Source organism: Arachis ipaensis, chromosome B10 (assembly GCF_000816755.2).
Source record: "Arachis ipaensis cultivar K30076 chromosome B10, Araip1.1, whole genome shotgun sequence".
NCBI classification, from domain to species: Eukaryota; Viridiplantae; Streptophyta; class Magnoliopsida; order Fabales; family Fabaceae; genus Arachis; species Arachis ipaensis.
This window is the reverse complement of record NC_029794.2, coordinates 29,873,265-29,893,693: the sequence shown is the minus strand read 5'-3', so window position 1 is coordinate 29,893,693 and position 20,429 is coordinate 29,873,265. Positions and strand designations below refer to the sequence as shown.

Here is a 20,429-nt window from a genome sequence, read left to right as displayed (position 1 = left end):
ATTATCATTTAAAAAATAATAATAAAAATTTATAGTAGAAATAAAAAAATAAACTCTAAATAACTATTTATTGAAAAAATTCATGAGTCAACTAATCTAAATTAGAAAAATCCATCATTCAATTGTGAAAACAATTGCTTTAGATAGAAAAAATTTCATTTAGATAGATTTCACTTAAATGAAAAAATTCATCAAGCAATTGGTTTAAGAAAAACAATTTCTTTATTTTAAACTCAACATTTTTATGATTGAATTACTATTTCATGTATAGTAAATTTAATAATTATTGATTTTGACAACTTGAATTTATTTTGATATGTCTTCATCAGAATCTCGAAAACTCGGAGCTCGTGCCTACAAGCTACGAGTTAGGGGTACCTACTATAGGAAGTCCATGAAACCAAATAAAAAAATTCAAGAAAATTATTTTGACATTCAAAGAATAGAAGCATCGACTATTGATCGAAGAATCATAATATTTAACTTTGAAAAAAAAACTCTAACTCCCAAACTCATAAATTGAGGTGATAACCTATGATTGATAGAAGTTATGGTCAGAGTTCAGACTTTATAAAAAAAAAGTAAAATAAAAAGCTCTATCTTAAAGGATAAGATGCTTGGGTTGAGATCTGAAATTTAAAAAATCTTTCTTGAAAGAAATACATACCGATTTTGGGGTTTGTTCTAGAATATTTCTATAAGCCCAATACTAAGAACCGGGTTCAATAGTATAGGTTCTAAGGAACTGATTTGATAATTAAGTATTCTCTCAAATTACAAAGCATATCTTACAAAGAGGACATTAATTCCTCATAACTCATTCTAATGTCTAATAACTCAATTTTATGAGGTTAATTGTTATGTTGTAACTATCATTCTACTATTAAAAGAGAATGTTATAATATTGAATATAAAAAGGCCTAAGAGCATCATACAAAGAGGGACCACAATAAAGTATCAAATAATTCATGAGAATAGCAACTCATTCTCATAGATCAACTTAACCTAAAAGGCAATTCATAGTCTCTAAAGGACATAAAGAGAGGAGTTCATGACATCACAACCTCACAATATATGCACTATTCCAAATACTTGCACTAAGGTATGATCTCTAACTTGGTTCTTCTTGCAACCCATGCTAACTTGAGCGTTGGAGTCTTTACAGGAACAACCCCACCATTGGGAATGACGAACTCGAAGAATTATCAACACAAAATAGGAAGATGTCGGTAACATCGTGTCTCCAACCTACTCTCTACATTTTTATTCAGATAACTCCTAAACTCGAAAGAGCAAAAACACTTTTGAACACTTTATATGATGCTGTTAGACCTTTACATGTCTAACTATGAACGTGGTTTGGTTTCAAGGAGCTTAATTAGAATTTTTAACGTGAGAACAAGTTTTTGTCTTCTACTTTTATAAACTTCGATCTCTGGGTGTCAAGGTGTATCTTTTGTGGTAAATTTGCAAAAAAAAAAAAATTCGATTTCTTACTTCACAATTTTTACATTGTTACAGTCTTCAAATCATTGACTATTTAATTGGTTTAGCAATTATAAGCATTTAAAACATATAATGATATGGTCACAAATTTAAATTTGTAAACATCTCCATCTCTTTGGTGGAATTTTTATATTATGTGGTTTAATGCTTGTCTTTTGTGACCATGCATTTTTTTCTCTTTTTCCTACATTGTTCATCTTGTGAACATGTGTTGTGCTGAATTCATCTCAGAGTAGAATTTAGAATAGACAAGCGACGTATCCTCACAGACGGCGCCAAATGTTCGTGCTTGGAGCGTAGTCACGATCTAAAGAGGTGGAGGTAGAGGATCCCAACTTTGTCAAGTGCAGAATCAGACCAGGTGGGCAACCTGCAAGATACTCTGATGCTAAAGTCAGTAAAGTGTGAGGTTGTAAGTGAGTTTTCGTGTGTTTACCTGGTGGTTGCCTCTCCCTTTTAGTCTTTGCCCTTTAGGGCTGCCATTTTTCCGGTATTAAGTGCTCATTACGACGCATTATTTTTCGGGATTTGGCGATTATGGATTATGGTGGCATATCCGTTGTGGTATCCGACCGTTATCCCGTAAGGTCGGTTACGGCTTTAATCTCTTGGTCGGTTATGTTCACTTTTGTCCGGAACACATTGATAAGCCACTTTCTATTTTCTAATCATATTTTGATGCTAGGCAGTCAAAAATTAATTACAATATAGAAATGTCACGTAAAAATTCTCATTCTATTGATAAGCAAGTGACATACACCTCCTTGTCACTCACCCTCCTTATTACTTACCCTTTTTTTGCGTGTTTAGAGTCATTAATGTTCTTTCTAAAATTAATTTCAGTTTTTTCCAAATTAAATTCCTAACATCTCTCAATCACATTATTACCCATTAAAATGTAATTTTTCTACAGAAATTATGAAGGTTAAATTAAAAAATTTTAACAACTTCTACTATACAACTCATATTTTATATATAGACTATTAAAAAATAAAATATAAACAAAAATTAAAAAATAAATTTTTAAAAATAATTATTAACTCGTCATATTAAAATCAATAAATAAGCATACATATAAATATTAAATAAAAATATTAAAATAATTAAAATCATGACCTATTAGTGCACATATGAGATAATTTGAAGAATACAATAAGAAACATAATTTAAATTTGGTAATATTAATTATAAAAATTTATTAATTATAGACATCATATGTATGAAATTATGAATATTATGAGTATAAAATTATGGATATTATTAATATGAAATTATAGATGTTATGTGTATGAATTTATCAATTGAATAAATTAATTTAAGAATTTGACATTTTTTCAAATTCAATTATAATAAAATTTAAAAACTTATGTGTTAACTTGATAGTTAGTTATGCAATAACTAAAAAATGATATGTGTATGGATGTAATATCTAATAAACATGAATTTAACTTTTAGATATTAGTTGTTGGTAATTATGGATGTTATGTATATGAACTTATGAATGTTCTGTCTATAAACTTATTTAGTACAGTATAATTATAAATGCATATAAAAAATCAGTTTATTACCATACCTTATCAAAGCTAGCATAGTTTTTCATATTCTTAAAAATTGGTTGACTGACAACAATCTCATTGGGTGAGTCCATCTGTTGTTCAACTTATTCTTCAACTCCTTCCGACATAGGTACTGTGTTAAGGTCGAATTCAAATATCATATTATTTGCAATGATAAAGGCGACTTCTTGTAAATTTCCGTAATCTATCCCAATTGTACTTGTAATTGAACTAAAATTGTGATTTTTGACCTCTGAGAGAGTATACAGCCTTCATGATTCTTCTAATAATGATAAACCTATTAAACAAGGCCTTTACGTTTGCTAACTCCTAGAATGATAATAAATGAAATAAAGGAATTAAAACTCAATTACAATTAAAGTCATTTAATGAATATTATTATTACAGTTTTTTACTTTTATTATTGTTTATTGTATTCTTAAATATAAATTTCAAATTATAAAAGGGAATATTAAGTAGTGATTATAAGAAGAGTACTGCTACATGTAAAACCCAAATAATTAATGAATAATTAACTCATAAATTAATATTTATTTGAAAAAATTAGAAAATTAAATTTTTATAGTTTAATGTGATAGAACTAATTAAAAAGGAAATTTTGACACTAATTTTAAAGAATTTGGCCTATTATTAGGCCGAAAGGGCCAAACCGAGCTCGTATTGGGCCCAAGGCCCAACCCAACTCAGCCCAAACACACTTAAAGGCAGCCTTCTTTCCTCCCTCCTTCGGCAAAACACGCTGAATCATTTGCCCAAGGGGGAAGAACACTTCCATGAAACCTAACCCTTGGTTTGATTTCAATCCAACATAACTTCTCTCTCCGACCTCCGATCGCCGCACCGTTTGTGGCCACGCGACCGCAACGGCGAGCTCTACAAAATCTAGTCATTGATTAGGTAAGAAAACTACCTCTGTGTTCTAGTTTTTTCCTCCCTAAGTTTCAAATTTAATGAACAATTATGTTGAAAATTATTTAATTTCGGGGTTTAAGTTCGAATTAGCTTGTGAGTTTTGTTGGGTGTGGCTCACTTGAGCTGTGGGCAAGGTAAGAACCTTAACCCTTTTATGAAATTGTTGAGATTTTGAGTTTAGGGATTAATTATAGTGATATATGTGATTTAGATTGAATGTTGTTAGTAAGAAAATCAAATTGGAGGTCAAACCAATGAGATTGGAACTTATTTAAGGAAATTGAAGCTTGGGATCAATTTTGAAAGCTAAGGTTGATAGCTTGTAGTGCGAGGAACGCTTCAGGTGTTCCGGGTTTATCGAAGAATCGGCCAAGGTATGGTTTCGGTTTCTCGTATCTAAAATATAATGTATTGTGAAAACTTAGGCTAGTGACCCTAGGATAGGAACCGAATTATTAATGTTGTTGATTGGTTGAGATGGATTGTATTGATTATGTGGTTAATGGTTTTAGAGGTGGTGGTTGATGCTCTTGTTGATGAGTATGTAATTTGTATCTGATATTGATTGGTATGCATAATGGTTGATTAAGTTGAGTAGTGTTGGAACTTGAAATATTGAATATTATTGAATTTTGAGATTGATGAAAGTGGGAAATTGGTAGGTTGTGGATTGAATGAGGAAGTTAGAAATATGTGTTGGGAAATGTTTAATACTGAATTGGTAAAGTTTGGGTTGGTTTTAAAAGTTTTGGAATTGATGTTTTAAAAAGTGGAGGTTTGTAAAGTTTTATGAAAATCGTGATTTTGATCAACTTTGGCAGAGCATAACTTGATCTCTGGACCTTTGATTTGTATCAAACTTATTTAAAAAGAAAAACTAGTTCGATATGTTTACACCGTTTGAAGAACGGAGGAAAAATACTTTAAAACGAAAAAGTTATGCACGATCAAAGTTTAGTGTGCAAAACTGAAAATTCTGGACTTAGCAGCTTTTTGAACTTCTGCTATGCATGCGTACGCAAGAAACACACGCGACGTGGCCGTTGGACACTGTCCAAAGGGCTCGCGTACGTGAGATGTGTGTCGTGTATGTGGACATGGTCTTTTTCTTGGTTGCGTACGCGACCACATGGCACGCGGTGCGAGCAATGCCTTCGGGTTGAGGAGCTCACGTACGCAAACCAGTGACGCGTACGCGAGAGGTCCAGTTTTGCAATGGTGCGTACGCGAGTCCCCTGTTTTTCCAAACTTTAATTTTTTTATTTCTAAGGCATTCCTCCAGCTTTCAAAATCCTATTTTCTCTTGTTTAAAGCCTGGTAGGTGGATTTTGGGTAATGAAACATAGTGAGGGCTATGAAGAAGGTAACTTGTTGATGAAGAAAGAGGTAAATTGATGATAAATCATAGCTGATAATGATTATATGTGTTTAATGATGATGATGGCGGAAGTGCCATTTATATTATGAGCCGGAAGGCTATATTGATAAAGAAATTATGGCTGATTATGATTATATGATGATTGATTGAGTATGTGATTGTTGCACTTCCAAATATCTGAGATATGAGTTTTTCTGGGTGAAAGCAATGGCTAGCCACCACGTGCTCCAGGTTGAGACTCGATACTCTGCTGACCCTATGTCGTAAGTGTGGCCAGATACTGTAAAATTTTTAGATGAGCACGCCCCCGTGGATAAACACCGGCGTGTGTTATATGATTATGATTGAGAATTACTTGAGTTTTAGGGATGCACAATAGAGGAACAGTCCAATGGTTAGCTATTAAGACTTGTCGGGTTGGCTATATAACCGATAGATAAGACTCATCAACCATAGAACAGGCATGCATCATATGTATCTATGTGTTTGTTTAGTATGCTTTGTTTGAATTGCCTAACTGATTGCATAAACTACTTGCTACCTGTTTATCTGCTGTATCTGAATCTTAGTTGTGTTGAATTGCCTAACTGATTGCATAAACTACTTGCTACCTGTTTATCTGTTGTATCTGAATCTTAGTTGTATTTTTCCTTGTATGTAATAATTATGTTTGAATAAATTATTCCAATGGAGGTTGGGAGGTTCGGTGGAGTTCGAAAGGAGAGTTTTAGATAGAATGAAGACCCTTAGCTAGTTTCCTAATCTATTTTGGTTTAGTTATGTTTTATAAGTTTAAATCAACGTCGAAAGTTCTAAGATTGCCTTTGGCTTTTCCGGGACATTATATGTTAGATATGTGGGCACTGTTACTATGTTGAGAACTTCTGGTTCTCACCCCATATATATTTTGTGGTTTTCAGATGCAAGACGTGAGGCACCTTACTGAGGCATGTTGGAAGCTTCTGATAGCGAAGATCTCTGGTATTTTTTGGGCTTTATTTTGGTTACATGTATATGTAGATACTTATTATCTCCACTACTTATGTATATGATGTATTAACTTCCTCTTAGAGGTTATTTTTGAGAAACAGGTTCTGTAAAGTTTGTATTTTGGGTTCTTTTGGGTTCTCTTATATATATGTATATATATACTTATATGCTCTGGCCGGTTTATCTTCGCGAGCTGAGTCATGAGCCTTGTTAATTGTATTTTGGAACTCTTTAGTATATATCCATGTTAGCTTACTCTTATCTTGGTTCGTATACGTTGTCATTTCGTGTGTGTTGCACTTTTCGTTTTACCGCTTTTGTTTTGACTTTTTATCAAAGGCTCCTAGTTATTTTATATATATATATATATATATATATATATATAATATTACTTAAGCATAAGATTTTAGAGCTCGTAATACCTCACCACCTCTGTCTTATGACTTAAGCATAAGATTCTATATGGTAGGGTGTTACACTACATATAGGGGTGAAAAAGGGCAGGCAGCCTGCCAGGGGCCTGTAGCCTGGCCTGTGTTTGCCCTGGCCTGACCTGGCCTGTTATAAAATAGGCACAGGCTCAGACTCTTATAAAAACCTTATTATGTTAATAAGCTAGGTCCAGGCTCACTAATTACCCTTATTGGCCTGTCAGGCCTGCTTGGGCCTTTTAATATATAATTACATATATAAATAAATTTTTTATTATTAACAAAATTATGAGATATTTTAAATTTATTATATTTAATTATAAATAGTTTTGTATATTTTAAATACTTTAAAGTTTAAAAATTCTTATAAATATTAAATATGACATTTTACATATAAATATGTTTATTAAAAAAAATTTTTAAATAATATTTTTATTTTTGTAAAAAAAATTAGCAGACATTTTAACAGGTTTCAGGCCAGGCCAGGCTGAATAACAGGCCAGGATTAGTACTTTGAAAAAAGCCTATAGCAGGCTGCAAACCAGACTCAAGCCAATTAACTACATGACAGGCCAGGCCTGTTAAGAGCAAAGCCTGGCCTGGCGCTGTTAAGAGCAAAGCCTGGCCTGGCCTGGCCTATTTCCACTCCTAACTACACATACAAGCCTTTTTGGTGTACAAGTCACTTACATAACGCGTGTGTGAAATCACGTTGTTCCTCTTTATATCCTGCGTTCCTCCTCCTCCTCCTCCTCCTCCTTCTTCTCCTCCTTCTTTGCGTTTCTCCTCTTTTTTCTTCGCGTATTGCATCTTCATCGTCGTTTTTTTTATTATTGTTGTTGTTGCTGCACTTTTTTTCCTCCTCCTCTTTCTATTGATTTTATAACATCATGTATTTTTTCTTCTTTGTTTGATTTTTTCCTCTTAAGAAGAATTATGAGAATATGAAATAAGAAGATGAAGAAGAAGAAGAAGCAACAGAAGATGAGGAAGAGGAAAAATTTTGAATTATACAGAACTTATCAGCACACATACACCGAAAATTCTTAAACAATACACTCAAATATCTTCGTGTTACACCTAAATATCTTCGTGTTACGCCCAAATTAAATTTACTGCAAATACAGAAAAATATTTTCTTTAATTCAGAACTTTTACATTATATTTAATTCAAACCATCAACAATGAAATATTATTCACCTACAGAATCATAAACTACTAACGAAAAAATTAACTAGAATCGAACCACACTTCAGCCACTTGATTGGATTCAAAATAATAATCAATTTCATTCTGGTTCAATTGACAATCTGAACTTGAATTATTCATTATCTTCAACAACGAGATAATTAAAGAAGAAGAAGGTGCAACAAGAAGAAGAAGAAGAAAGTGCAGTAATGACAAGAAGAAAAACGTGCACGCATAAATATAAATGAATAACTTGTATAAACTTGTATCAACAAATGACTTGTATATGAAGAATAATTGTTATAAAAATGTCTAATAATTAGAGATATGATATTATAATTAATATCATTAATAAATAGAACTGATAAAATTATGATAAATAGATCAATAAGAAAATGAGATAAAAAAATCAAAATATTATTAAATTATATACATAAAATAAATTTTAAAAAATTTTGATTAATTATGATTTAAAAAAAAATTTTTACCAAATTTTTTTCTTTTTTCAACGTGGTTCTCTTTTCTTTCCCCTCAGCCGTTACCATCTGTCTCCAAAGTATATTACTTTAGAACCAAGTATTGGACGGTTTTCCGTATTAATAGATAGTAAAAGTTTGTATTATTGGAGAGAAAAAATAAAATTTATATTGTCAATAAATAACTTGACTAGGAACTTTGTAGATTTAGTGTTTTTTTCTGTTAATAATTTTGTCTATTATTTTTAAAATGGATAATTATTAAAAATTTTGAATTTAAATTATTTTTATTAAATAACCTTTAATTGATAAAGGATTACGGACTGATCATTAAGTAAAATGTCATTTTATGTTAAAATTAATAATGTTACTCGAATCTAGGCATAAGTATAGGTAGTCTAGGTTTGACAAATTTAGCCATAATAGGTTGGGGGTTGAGTTGAGTGGACCGAAAAAAGTAGTTCACGCCTAATTAGCCAACCCAATAAAACCACATTTGAATATTTAACAAAAAGAGTAAACTACCATTTGTACCCACGAAAGTTGAAAACGCTGACATATCTACCCATAGAAAAAAGAAATTACCATTTGTACCCATAAAAAATTATTTTTATAGGCAAAATTATCCAAACACTAAAAAATTACCTAAAATTCCTAAATTACCCTCATCTTCACCACCACACCACCTCCTTCACCCAATTTATTATTGTTGTTGTTGCTGCACTTTTTTTCCTCCTCCTCTTTCTATTGATTTTATAACATCATGTATTTTTTCTTCTTTGTTTGATTTTTTCCTCTTAAGAAGAATTATGAGAATATGAAATAAGAAGATGAAGAAGAAGAAGAAGCAACAGAAGATGAGGAAGAGGAAAAATTTTGAATTATACAGAACTTATCAGCACACATACACCGAAAATTCTTAAACAATACACTCAAATATCTTCGTGTTACACCTAAATATCTTCGTGTTACGCCCAAATTAAATTTACTGCAAATACAGAAAAATATTTTCTTTAATTCAGAACTTTTACATTATATTTAATTCAAACCATCAACAATGAAATATTATTCACCTACAGAATCATAAACTACTAACGAAAAAATTAACTAGAATCGAACCACACTTCAGCCACTTGATTGGATTCAAAATAATAATCAATTTCATTCTGGTTCAATTGACAATCTGAACTTGAATTATTCATTATCTTCAACAACGAGATAATTAAAGAAGAAGAAGGTGCAACAAGAAGAAGAAGAAGAAAGTGCAGTAATGACAAGAAGAAAAACGTGCACGCATAAATATAAATGAATAACTTGTATAAACTTGTATCAACAAATGACTTGTATATGAAGAATAATTGTTATAAAAATGTCTAATAATTAGAGATATGATATTATAATTAATATCATTAATAAATAGAACTGATAAAATTATGATAAATAGATCAATAAGAAAATGAGATAAAAAAATCAAAATATTATTAAATTATATACATAAAATAAATTTTAAAAAATTTTGATTAATTATGATTTAAAAAAAAATTTTTACCAAATTTTTTTCTTTTTTCAACGTGGTTCTCTTTTCTTTCCCCTCAGCCGTTACCATCTGTCTCCAAAGTATATTACTTTAGAACCAAGTATTGGACGGTTTTCCGTATTAATAGATAGTAAAAGTTTGTATTATTGGAGAGAAAAAATAAAATTTATATTGTCAATAAATAACTTGACTAGGAACTTTGTAGATTTAGTGTTTTTTTCTGTTAATAATTTTGTCTATTATTTTTAAAATGGATAATTATTAAAAATTTTGAATTTAAATTATTTTTATTAAATAACCTTTAATTGATAAAGGATTACGGACTGATCATTAAGTAAAATGTCATTTTATGTTAAAATTAATAATGTTACTCGAATCTAGGCATAAGTATAGGTAGTCTAGGTTTGACAAATTTAGCCATAATAGGTTGGGGGTTGAGTTGAGTGGACCGAAAAAAGTAGTTCACGCCTAATTAGCCAACCCAATAAAACCACATTTGAATATTTAACAAAAAGAGTAAACTACCATTTGTACCCACGAAAGTTGAAAACGCTGACATATCTACCCATAGAAAAAAGAAATTACCATTTGTACCCATAAAAAATTATTTTTATAGGCAAAATTATCCAAACACTAAAAAATTACCTAAAATTCCTAAATTACCCTCATCTTCACCACCACACCACCTCCTTCACCCAATCACCTTTCTAACCCTAACCCTCTTCACCCAGCCACCACCCCTCTTTCTCTTTCTAATCTCCAATCCCACATTGATGAGATATCCTACCAGGACTATCTTCAGCTCTAACAAGTTCACCATTAATGCCGCCGTTTATGGACCGGTTTGGAAGTCTCTGCGGCGGAACATGGTTCAGAACATGCTGAGCTCCACCAGGCTGAGGGAGTTCCGTACCGTGAGGGACAATGCCATGGAGAATCTCATCAACCGGCTCAGAACTGAAGCAGAGAACAATAATGGCGTTGTCTTCGTCCGCAAAGATGCGAGGTTCGCGACGTTCTGTATCCTCGTTGCAATGTGTTTTGGCCTCGACATGGAAGAACACAAGGTGGAGAAAATAGATCAAGTGATGAAGAACGTTCTCATAACTCTGAATCCAAGACTCGATGATTAACTTCCGATCCTGAGTCCTTTCTTCTCGAAACAGAGGAAAATAGTGTTACAAGTTCGAAAGGAACAGGTGGATTTCATTGTACCGTTGATTGAACAGAGAAGAAAAGCTATAGAGAATCCAGGCTCCGACGAAATCGCAACAACGTTCTCATACCTTGACACACTATTCGATTTGAAGGTTGAAGGGAGGAAATCTGGTCCTCTAAATGATGAATTGGTTTCCCTCTGCTCAAAGTTCCTGAACGGGGGAATGGACACGACGGCGATGGCAGTGGAATGGGAGATAGCGCAGCTGATTGCGAATCCGAAAGTCCAAGAAAAGCTTTACAGAGAGATAAAGGAATGTATTGGGTGGTGGGATTTGAGATTAGAAAGAAAAAGAAGGGTGGTGACTGGGTGAAGAGGGTTAGGGTTAGAAAAGAGGGGTGGTGGCTGGGTGAAGAGGGTCAGGGTTAGAAAGGTGATTGGGTGAAGGAGGTGGTGTGGTGGTGAAGATGAGGGTAATTTAGTGATTTTAGGTAATTTTTTAGTGTTTGAATAATTTTGCCTGTAAAAATAATTTTTTATGGGTACAAATGGTAATTTCTTTTTTCTATGGGTAGATATGTCAGCGTTTTCAACTTTCGTGGGTACAAATGGTAGTTTACTCACATGATTATGATGATCTCTAGAGTTTCAAACTCAACTCAATGTCGTTGTCCTTCCATACTCTCTTCCTCGTCCTCATCGTCTCAAATCTCTATCCTATCATCCTATGGCTACTGCAGGGGCGGAGCTAGGCTAACTATTTAGACATCCTAGTATAAATAATATAAAATTGTAATTAAATAGTTAACTAATAAAAAAAACTAAATATACAAACTAACATATAATAACATAAACTTAATTAACAAATAATAATAAATTAACTAATTAAGTAAATAACTAAATATATAAAAAAGAATAAAAATAGAACATTTTTTTAGAAAGAAGAGTGAAAAATCACTTGTTAAACTATTATCTTTTTTTTTTAATCTGCAAAAAACAAAAAAAATAAAAGTCAAAGAGGTAAAACTGTAAAAGATAAGAAGATTAAAGAGATAAAGAAAAAGAAAAAAAGAAAAAGTTGTTACCTGAAATTTTGGAAAGCCAGGGCGGGAAGGGAAGAGGGAGAGATTGGTTGTATGCTGAAAAATAAAAAAAAGGGGATGGAAATTGGGGAATGATTGTACGTTGAGAATTAAAAAAAGGGATAGGGGTTGGGAAATAAAAAAAGGATAGAAAATGGACTATTGGGCTGGATTTTTTTAGAAATTAAAGGGGGAGATTTGGAAAAGATAGAACAAAAAGAGAGGAGGGACTGGGAAATAAAAAAAGGAGAGGACTAAACTATTTTTTCTAAAATAAAAACTAAAATTTTGGGGGGCGATTGCCCCTTTACTTCTATGTACCTGCGGCTCTGGGCTGGATTTTTTTAGAAATTAAAAGGGGGGGGATTTAGAAAAGATAGAACAAAAAGAGAGGGGAGGGCTGGAAAATAAAAAAAGGGAAAAACTACCATTTGTACCCATGAACTTTACGAACGCTGACAAAAGTATCCATGGAAGAAGAAAAGTGACTTATGTTTAATTACTAGGCATAAGTTACAAAAAAACCATAATATAAGAGTTCATAGAGCTCTCATTACAGTAAGTACTTCATCAAAAAATAAATTCACACTAGAAAATCCTATTTGTTGGGTGTGGAGTTGCTGCTGCCACTAAAAATCCCGTTGTTGTTGCCACTTGAAGATGCTCCTGTTGGTGGACAGAACCCAGGTACTGACCATCTGCCTGGTGTTTGAATTGTGGATGGTGGAGTTGGCATGAATCGCATAAATCGTGTAGTGGTCTCTCGACTTGCACCATGCATTGTTTGTCTGGTAACTCTTGGAGGCGGTTGGTTAGTTGGTGATGTAGGTCTAACAACAGAAGGTTGTGGTATGGCTAATTGGGTGCTCTGTGTATAATTCAATCTTATGCCCATTCTCCACAGCAGCTTCATACATCTTAACGACATCCATGTCAAGTCGCAAAAGCCTCAAACCACCCTCAATTTCCATTCCAGGCTGTCCCCAGTAGAAATCAGAGATGATTGGATACCCAATATCTTTCAGTAGGTCACTAATGAAGAAGCCATTCAGAGTATCCATGTTAACTCTCTCCACCTCAGTAATTTCACCTTCTGCATAACACAACTTGCCATTCGATCCCCTTTCAAGTCTATCTCTATGGTGTATTATTAATGTGATATGCGTCGTGGTAGCTATTTCTGTCAATAAAAAAAGAATGAACAGTCCATATCAATACACCTACTATTTCAACAAGGACATTCAACTAGTGCATAACCAAAGTTTAATCACAATCATCATCAAAAAGTTCAGAAAACAGTTGCACTTTATTTGAGACAAGTAATAAGAGAAGCTAAACTGCAATAGATAAAAATATTTAAGATAAAATAGATAAAAATATTTTAGTTATACAATAGATAAAAATTTAAAATAAAAAATATTTAAGATAAAGAAAGGAAATGAAGATAAACTTTTGATAAACAACGACTTACGGCTCAAACATTAACGTGATAATTAGTTTCTTAAAGTATTATTATTCATGTAAATCTTATTAATTATGTAGGTATGTCTATTACCACTAAATGAACAAATCATGGTTCATGGGAAAGTTAATTGTCTATTTTCACTAAAATTGATTCACGAAAAAGTTTGGACAATGTTTATGACTTTTCTAATTATTAAATTATAAAATATGATTCACTCAATAATTAAATGACTATTGTTTCTATAAATCTATTACACAATAAAAAAGATATGATTTAAATTTATTAGAATAATTGAGAATTAGTAAAATTTTAGTTATACATTATTTGAAATTTTAGCTAAACTGCATTCATAAGCCCAATACATCCCTTAATCCTTTCCATTATTTATTACATGGAAAATGGGGTTTCAACTTTCATTTATTGATTTATAGAATAATGATTTGAGATATACATGTTATGATGTTTGGTGAGGAATATGTAATAGGCTATGTTTGCTGCCAACCCGTGTAAAATAGTGAATGTTTCAGAAAAATGTCTCCTGAAAACTATAATTATCTTATGGTGGTGGTGGTATTGTTTTCAACTGTGTAAAATATGAAGAATTTACTAAATTACATTTTGTTAGGTAGGTATCTCTTCATTGAGTGACAACAACATATAGATAACTTAGTGTTCAACAAGGACATTCAACTAGCGCATAACTAAAGTTTAATCACAATCATCATCACGAAGTTCAGAAAACTGCATATTTGTGAATTAAAATGCCTAATGAAAACAAAACTTAAGTCCTATGCTGATCAGATATAAGGTTTAAATAAAAAACTTCATTCAGGCGATATATCGAGCATGTGGTGTGCAACAAATTCAGACAGCGTGTTTAGTTCTATGTTGGCATCAAACAACCCAGAAAATTCAGCCACAGCAAACACATTCACTCCAAAACACAGAAATCATGTAACTTAACCTACCCAGATCACTAAAACAGAATGAAAAAGTAATAAAAATAAAGAGAAAAAAGACAGGGAAGCAGGGAAAGGGAATTGAACCTACGCTGATGAGAGGGAAGGACGAAGAAATTGGGCGAGGCGGAGGAGCGGCGGTCGCATCGGCACAAAAATTCGCCGCCCTTGGTTCCTCGTCGGACTGGAAGATGCGAAGCAGGGGCTGTTCGCGCAGAGACAGAGTGACTACGCGAAAAGGAGAGAAGAAATAGGAAAATGGAGAAGAAAATGGAAGAAGGATTGGGCGATGCTGGTCGCCAGTGGTGTTTTGGGCGGACGGAGGCGGTTGGGCGGATTGGTTGGTGGCGTCGGGTTCAGTAAGTGGTTCACGTCTCTCTCTCTCTGCTAGGGCATGCATAAGGGTGGTGGGGAAGAAGATGGAATGGCGCGAAGTGCCTCTAACGTTTCTCTCTCTCTCTTCTATAAGGTTCTTAAAAAAATTCAAATTAAAAATCAAAAGTCAGGTAAGCAGTTAACGTGCCATGTTGACTTTTAACTTAACAGAGCTAACGTTTTAATGACGTTTTTTCATGAGTACAAAGTCACTTTTCTTCTTCCATGGATATTTTTGTCAGTGTTTGTAAAGTTTATGAGTACAAATGGTAGTTTTTCCTAAAAAAAAGGAAGGACTAGACTAATTTTTTTTTATTTTAAAATAAAAACTAAATTTGGGGGGGGGATTCCCCCCTGGGCTACTGCAGTAACATATTGCAACTCGCAACATAACCAGCCCATAATTCCCACCCTCTCAACCAACCAACACCCTCCACGTGTCACCCTCCCTCCTCATTCCCGCACTTTATCAACACCATTACCACCTTCAACTTGAAGCACTTTCCATCACATTCCCTCCACACAGTCATGGTTACCCAAACGCAACAAAACGCTTCCTCATCTTCCCCCGAACCGGGTTTTAAGCTGGTCGGATTCAAAAACTTTGTCCGAACCAACCCAAAATCGGACCGCTTCAAGGTAATCCGGTTCCACCATGTGGAGTTCTGGTGCACTGACGCAACAACGCCGCCAGCCGCTTCTCTTGGGGTCTCAGAATGCCAATCGTAGCGAAATCCGACCTATCCACCGAAAACGCTGTTCATGCTTCCTACCTCCTCCGCTCCGGCAACCTCAATTTCCTCTTCTCCGCCCCTTACTCCGCCTCAATCTCCGGCGGCGATGCCTCCGCTGCCATTCCCTCCTTCTCTGCCTCCGATTGTCACTCCTTCGCAGCTAAACACGGCCTCGCCGTCCGCGCCGTCACCATCGAGGTGGAAGACGTCTCCGCCGCCTTCTCCGCCAGCGTCGCCAATGGCGCGAACCTGTATCTCCGGCGGTTCTCCTCGACAACAGCGTCGGATTCGCCGAGGTTCAACTCTACGGCGACGTCGTTCTCCGCTACATCAGCTACTCCGACCCGACCCGAGAATCTGACCGAAATCCTGGCTTACGGTTCCTCCCTGGATTCGAAGCCGTGGAGGCTGATTCGTCGTTCCCGGAGCTAGATTGCGGGATCTGGCGCCGGCAGTGAATTACTAGAAGAAATTCACCGGATTCCACGAGTTCGCTGAGTTTACGGCGGAGGACGTTGGAACGAGTGAGTCAGGGCTGAACTCGGTGGTTCTTGCGAGCAACTATGAGATGGTTCTTCTTCCGTTGAACGAACTGGTGTACGGAACAAAGAGGAAGAGCCAGATTGAGACGTACCTGGAGCACAACGAAGGTGCAGGGTTGCAGCACTTGGCTTGGTCTCCTAAGACATATTCAGAACTCTGAGGGAGATGAGGAAGAGAAGCTTCATCGGTGGTTTTCAGTTCATGCCGTCTCCGCCGCCAACGTATTAGCGGAACTTGCAAAAGCGTGCCGGTGATGTGCTGAGTGATGAGCAGATTAAGGAGAGTGAGGAGCTTGGGATTCTTGTTGATAGAGATGATCAGGGGACTCTGCTTCAGATTTTCACCAAACCTGTTGGTGATAGGTCAGTGAATTTTATTGAATCACAATTGCAATTTGCGGCGCATTTTAGTTGCGGTCTTTGCCTGAAGTTGATAGTCTATAATTTAGTCAAGTCAAATGATCTCAAAATTTTCGACTACCAATTTCAAATGAAAATAATTATGTTTGAAATCTAGGACTGTATATAGTAGTTGACCAACTATAATCATTTTGAGATATTGTTCTTATTTATGCTATGAATGATGATTGGTTCTTGTTTGTCTTAAATTTGCAGGCCAACCATTTTTATAGAGATAATTCAGAGAATTGGATGCATGCTCAAGGATGAAGAAGGCAAGGTGTACCAAAAAGGTGGATGTGGGGGTTTTGGAAAAGGCAACTTCTATGAGCTTTTTAAATCCATTGAAGAATATGAGATGACTTTGGAAAGTAGAAGAATTGCATAATGGGATTCTGTCCCTTGCAATTTGCCTGAAAAATGAGAACTACCAGTGACTAAATAAGCTATGTTATTGAGATCCAATAATAAAAAAGCTCATAGATAAAGCAACACAATTACACAGTCACTTAGGCTATGCTCCTTTCTTCTTGTATTATTTACCATATAGTTGTGCATGAATGATACAAACAATCTTTGGTACTTAACTGGTCAAAGTATATTCTCTTCAGGACTATTGCCCTTAAAAGTGATGTTAAAATCTTAACTTGCTTGAATTTTAATATCTTTTAGCTTTCAATTGTTGAAGAGTGAGACGATAAAATTGGAATTTGATAATGACATAGGGTAGCATTGGCGATGCATATACATGCAGAAAAAATAAATTCCGTTGCCGGGAATCGAACCCGGGTCTCCTGGGTGAAAGCCAGATATCCTAACCGCTGGACGACAACGGAATTATTGAATTAAATTTGCAAATGTTTTGGTGAAGAATTTTGAAAAACAATTGCTCAAAGATAATTCCTATCGTGTTCACAGGTGTAAATTGGGAAGACTAGATATTACACCCAGTCGCCCACACATACAATAATTTACAATTTATCACCCTATATTTATATACGTTGTGTATTTTATATTTCAGATTTTTGCAATACCTTATTCATATTCAAATCTATTATAAATTTATAATTATTATTAAAACCTCTTATTAAAGCTTTTAACACTTATTTAACGTAGAATTGTAAGGCTTCAACTATATTGGACTTTGATTAAGTAATGAACACTTTATTGAGTTGCCGGGTTTATATATCAGACACATTTCGAACACGACACTCATCAATACTCGTTTGATACGCATGTCTGCTGTGTCTAACCGTATTTTAGTAAAACTAAAAAAATGTTTACTAAACACATTTGGACACACCTAAATACCATCATATGTTAGTATATCCAATCTTATTCTTAACTTATATTCTGAAATAAATTTAGAAATCGTATATATTATTATTTATTAACAAAAAAAATATTTTAAATATTTTATATAATTAAAATAAGATATTATATTTTAATATCAATAAAATATCTAAATATTATCACGATTTATTTAAAACATACTTTATATTTTATATATATATGTGTGTTCCATATCTTATAAAATTTTAAAATTAGTGTGTTGACATATCCCATGTCGTATGTATTCAATGTTTATGTCCGTGCATCATAGCTAATAGGTAATATTTTTTTGATGGAACTAACAATATAAATGAAACTAATTACATAACTTGATTGCACTTTTCTGAGAAGTAAGGTTGAGAAAGTTAAATAAAGAGTAAACAGTCAATCAAAAATAAATACATAACTAAATTTTTTGTTAACTAAAAACAGGTTTAGTTTTTAAATTAACCATAACAATGTAAAGCCGTAGTTTAAATTGCTTCTGAACTTGAAAATGAATGTAACTATATCCTTGAGTCTAATTTTCTCATCACTTGTGGTTGGATCATTCACCAAGGCATATTACTGTTCTAGAGCCAAGATTAACTTTCCTATGTTATTCACTAGTTATTATTATCTACATAAAATCCAAATATTCTTTTCTAGAATCTAAATTGTAATTTAATTTCACGTGTACCTTTTACTTTAGTGATAGAGTTGATCAATTTGTTTCTTGAATATACGATTTGGCTTTCTCTTCTTTTTAAAATGTTGGTAACAGTCATGTCCTTAATAACTTCATCAACATGTCGAAAAATGATGCTCAATAATTGATCATGCATAATTTGTACTATATACTTATCAAAAAATTCAGTTACTTGTTAAGTTAATCAATGAAAAAAGAATAAAAAGCTTAGAAATTTAGAATAAACACAATTTACTTTATATTAGAGCGTAAGGCATTGTCTTTTAGACAATTATATTTTGGCTGTCAAAGACTTTTTAAAAATAATAATATACACATAACGACAAAAAAAGAGATATTGGTTAAAACTTAAAAGTGTAAAACATATAAATACTAATATAATAATATGATAATCAACACATAAAATACTCATAACAACTAAGTAGTTAATGCTTATGATATAGTTAATAAAGGAAAAATAAAGAAGCAAGATACGGTTATGATAGTATATTGGCATAACATTTAACCATATAGATTAGTCAAATTGAAAATGCTTAACATAATCTATATTTTATAGCGTCCTAAAAACACATCAAAATACAGTGTCGGTCAGTCACCGAATTAAAATGCAGTATTCTAAATATTAAAAAAATAGAGGTAAACATTAAATCAGTATTCTAAAAATTTTGGCACTGACAAAATAGTACCTGACTTTTGTTATTGACAAAATGGTCGCTAAAAGATTTTAATATTTGACAAGCGTATCCCCGAACTCGTCGGAGCAAATCTCTGACAAGCACAATACTGATATGGCCACCATATTTTGGTGACCTGATAAACTACTTCCAATTCTAATCCCTCCCTCCCCAACGCAGACTCCCCCTCCATCTCCCTCCCCATGCAACCATCCCCCTACCCAATGCAACCTCCTCCCCTTCCCTCCCCATCGCAACCCCCATTTTCTCTCCCTCCCCAACACACTTCCCCCTTCCCTTTCCCTCCCCTAAAACAACGGTTAACCAGAGGAATAGAAATCCATAATGGCCGCAAATATCTCAGGCTTCAACAACTCTCAAGAAAAATCATCAGATTTCATCACAGTAACAAAATCAGACCCGAAAAAAACCCTAGTAATCCCTGCAATCCAATCGCAAACGCGCATTCACCAAAATGTCAGCTACAAAATCAAATTGAACTAGAGGACAAACATGAATACCATCAATTCCAAAGATTGATTTAGCGAGAGGCGAATTCATAGCCGCGCGTTTGGGAAGTCGGCGCTTCCAACTTCCATGACAGGCTTCCCAGCATAGAACATCAGAGACGAAAGATACGGTATAGGTTGCATTTGGATGAACATGTTCCGTCTTTACAAAATGGTCGCTAAAAGATTTTAATATTTGACAAGCGTATCCCCGAACTCGTCGGAGCAAATCTCTGACAAGCACAATACTGATATGGCCACCATATTTTGGTGACCTGATAAACTACTTCCAATTCTAATCCCTCCCTCCCCAACGCAGACTCCCCCTCCATCTCCCTCCCCATGCAACCATCCCCCTACCCAATGCAACCTCCTCCCCTTCCCTCCCCATCGCAACCCCCATTTTCTCTCCCTCCCCAACACACTTCCCCCTTCCCTTTCCCTCCCCTAAAACAACGGTTAACCAGAGGAATAGAAATCCATAATGGCCGCAAATATCTCAGGCTTCAACAACTC

The 20,429-nt window shown here is 34.1% G+C and overlaps 1 non-coding gene and 2 pseudogenes across 1 annotated transcript; 2 read left to right on the top strand and 1 right to left on the bottom strand.

The window, feature by feature from the left end:
- Nucleotides 10,670-11,527, top strand: LOC107620468 (annotated as a pseudogene).
- LOC107624096 lies at nt 14,080-17,356 on the top strand (annotated as a pseudogene).
- Nucleotides 17,475-17,546, bottom strand: TRNAE-UUC. The gene has a single exon. It is a non-coding gene; the product is annotated as a tRNA-Glu (tRNA).